The sequence below is a fragment of the Pinus tabuliformis genome, chromosome 9 (genome assembly GCF_031772625.1).
Source record: "Pinus tabuliformis cultivar Carrire ecotype Pingquan chromosome 9, CPIR1, whole genome shotgun sequence".
NCBI classification, from domain to species: Eukaryota; Viridiplantae; Streptophyta; class Pinopsida; order Pinales; family Pinaceae; genus Pinus; species Pinus tabuliformis.
In genome coordinates this window covers 1,401,404,717-1,401,408,526 of record NC_142307.1, presented here as the reverse complement: position 1 = coordinate 1,401,408,526, position 3,810 = coordinate 1,401,404,717, and positions in this window count along the sequence as shown.

The following is a 3,810-nucleotide window of genomic DNA, read 5'->3' as shown; positions in this document are numbered from 1 at the left end:
GTATTATATGCAGAGAGACTACAAAAAGCAGGTGTTCGAGAAGAACACAAAGGCTTGAAGGATACAAACATAGTACATGCATTCTTTAGATAAAATAGATTATAAGAAATAGCTACTTTAATAATAACAGATTATGATATTTATCATAGTTAAGCTTTTCATCGATAAATTCTCACAAATGGTTTGGAAAAAACTGTGTGATAGGTAGCTATGGAAGGAGAGATGCTGGGACCACTCCTTGTGGTAGATGTACATCGGAAAATTTGCATCAGATGGCAGAGCCATGAAAGCTATTGATTTAGAAACCAGATACCTGTGAACGAGGATATGATGCAGTGATACAACAAGGATGGTGTAAAATTTAAGGGGGGGAGTATGTAACACCCCTACCTTATGTACTACATTTGTAAACCTAAGCTAAGTTAAAGCTAGGTGTGAGATCCTCCCTGGTGTGTTAAATGCTGTAAACCTAAGATGAGGGAATCTAGGTTTGACACCCTCCTTTGTGGGTTAAACTATTCTACACCTATGTCGAGGAAAGCTAGGTGATATGTAATATGAAAAGCAATGTATTATTAAATAAATTAATAAAATAAATCACTTGGAGTGTGGAGCACCAAGAGAAAGAATATTCTTGCTAAATCCCATGAGGAATGGGATAGAGATGAATCTTTCATGATAAGCTTCTAGATGTGATTCTAGATAAGCTTGGATGGATTGGATATCCATCAGATGGATGGGAGATAAAGATCCATTGAACATAAAAGCTTTGCGGGAGATAAAGGCAAGCTTTTATGTGGAAAAGTGTTGTGGGAGATAAAGACAAGCTTTTCTGGATAAGACCTAGGCAAATGGAAAAATCCATAAAGCGGGACACCGCTAATGGTAACTAAATCATGAAATAGGGTATTAAATACCCAGTGCATTGGTCAATTGAGGACAATTGATCCTTTGCAAGATCTTTGGATTGGGGGGAATCAGAGATGATTCATGGCTAGGTAGTAGTGCTCCTACCTTCAAGTGAGGTTTAGTTGGTGTCAGTTGTGTGGAATGTTTAGTATGAAATTTCTTACTCTCTCTCTCTCTTGTTTAGTTGCATATGATTATGCGAAGATTGTATTAAGTTCTTCACTATGGAAATTCTACATGAATTAATTATGCTTATGTGTTAATAAATTTAATGGTACTTTCCTCTATTTCGATGAGATTCACTAACATGATGTGGGTTTTATAGTCCTTACTTACTATGAGTTAAATCATTTAGCTGAGATAAGTTGATGGTTGATTTCTTATCTCTTATAGTTGGAATGGGTAAATCATTCAGCTCAAGAGCTTAAAAGTTGTGTTGAATAATAATATAGTATTGGTTATGCCCCGGGTGAGCTATATCAATAATATTCTTCATAAGCATGTTAGATGTAATATTCCAAGTAATATATTATGCTCTCACTTTGGTACTGGATGGGGAATTGTGCAAATATTCTCGCATGTGCATGTTAGACAAGACAGAAGTAGCTTTCATTGACGCATGAAGACATTAAAGATGTTGTGAGGATTGCATGTCACGAAAGTATGTGATTTCACACCCAGGGTATATGACTCCACCTTGATCTTTCATTTTAGTTATGATTCTTGGTCACTAAATTCATGGTGGCTGAGAACTCTTAACTATAACTAAGACAAAAATTTAAAATTTTGGGGTCTAAAGGTTGTTTTTCCTGGGTAAGCTAAAGAGGTTCGTTACAAGTGGTAACTTCAACAAGTTGTTTGAAATTAAGTTAACCTCTACTTATGTAATGACCCCGAGTTAAAAATCCATGTAATAAAGTTAATAAAGGAAAAATAATAATCAAGGTCATGGGACACGTATTTCAAGTTGAACATTGGGCAAAAACATAGTTACAAGGATCACTTGTGATTAATTAATGGGTATGCAAATTGAAAAAGACTATGGAAAGACATGAGGCATTTATTGACATTTTATTTATGAAAATAATGGAAAATAGGAGAAAATGAAGGTGAAAGGTCAAAGGTTGCATGTGAGGATGAAATTGAAGGAAAATAATGGTAAATGAAAAAAATAAAGACGTCATTAATAAAAAAGCTTATGATGATAAGTACACAACTTTTCTCAGTGTTGGCTTTGGTTAGTTTAGTATTTGGCACTCTCATTCTATTCTCTTTCTCTCTCACACTTGGACACTTAGAATTTTCTTGGAGCACTCTTGGAAGATTGTGGCATACTTGGGATTTAGAACAAGAAGGCAAAATAGAAGTAGGAAGGCAAAAGAAGATAACAAGATCAACAACGATAGATGGATTTCTTTGCAAATACCAAATTGCATGTATGATTTCCTTTATAGTTTTTCAATGCATGGCATATGTATGTGGTTTCTTGGTTATGATTTCTCATTGGCATGGAGGATTGCCTATATTGATAGTGGTTTTTCCTAGCCTTGCAATTTCCTAGATAGACATGGTGTTGTGGGGTTTACATTTTGTTTTCTAGTTGGTGCTCATGTTCCTTATGGATATGGATTGAGTTGTTAATGCCTAGAGCCTTGGTTAGACAAATGCTCTAGAAGCCCTGTAATAACTTAGGTTTAGTTACTACTCCTCGAAACCTTGGTTGGAAAAATTCTCTCGAGCCCTTGGTGGGTTGAGTTACTAGTCCTGGAAGCCTTGGTTGGAAAAATGCTCTAGAGCCCAACGATAGTTGGGGGTTGAGTTACTAGTCTTGGAAGCTAGGTCAGAATAAATGCTCTTAATCCCTTCACAACTTAGATAGAGACCGATCTGGTGATGGTTAGTGATGTTTGATTGTGAGGTGGAATCACTAGTTGGGGGTTAAGGAGGTTTGGCCTCTATAAGCCTTGGGTTTGGTTTTGATTAGTTATTCCATGAGATCCCACATTTATGATTGGAATATGGCATAAGGGTGATTGAAAAAAAGAGATATTTGGTTTAATCCAATCTACGGTTAGGTGATACATGGAAGTCCCTGACTTGGTTGGATTTCCATATGTTAATAAGCGAACTTTTCTTCTAATGTTTTGTGTGTAAATGTACTTGTTATTATATCTCTTTGATGGTTGTTCTATTGTTGTAATTTATCTAGTTATATGTTGGTTATAAGTATGGTTTTATGACGGTCTTGAGTTACGGATCTCATCATGTTTTGGTTAGTAGATGAAATATTAATTAATGAATGACCTAATAGATGATAATGCATCTAACGTGTGAGGGAATTATACCTTCTTGATGATTCTTACATAAGTATGAGGTCCCTATGTTTAGATGTGTTTGTATGATTTGTACATTACATGTTCATGAAGTGTTTGGTGAAATGCCTGTCATGTTTAGGATGAGTCACGTCAGGTCCTTGCTCAAGTTTTGCGTTAGAGTGGTTGGATTTTTGTTATTTACCATTTATGAGAATTTAATCAAGTTCTGGGCAGAGACCTGAGACCTAGACTTAAAAAGTGGCTTAGAATTCAAGGTCACTGGCATAGAACTGGCTGAAAAATATTGCAGTTTCATGGAGGGCTTGTCATAGAAGCAACTAGGGGTCTAGTTCAATCAAAAGGAAAGGTAACTTAGGGGTTGGGTTCCTGGAGTGGTTAGTTAGCCTCTAGGGTTCCTGGAGCTCCTGAGGAAGATTAGTTAGGTTTTGGTTTGTCGATTCCACTTGCTTAACTATAAATAGGGAGTCGAATCATATCATAGTAACTCTTCGTCATATTTTTACCCCGACAGACCAGTTAGCTTGGGTAAATGTGGGAGGAGGGTGCTATAGAGTGGTATTAGAAC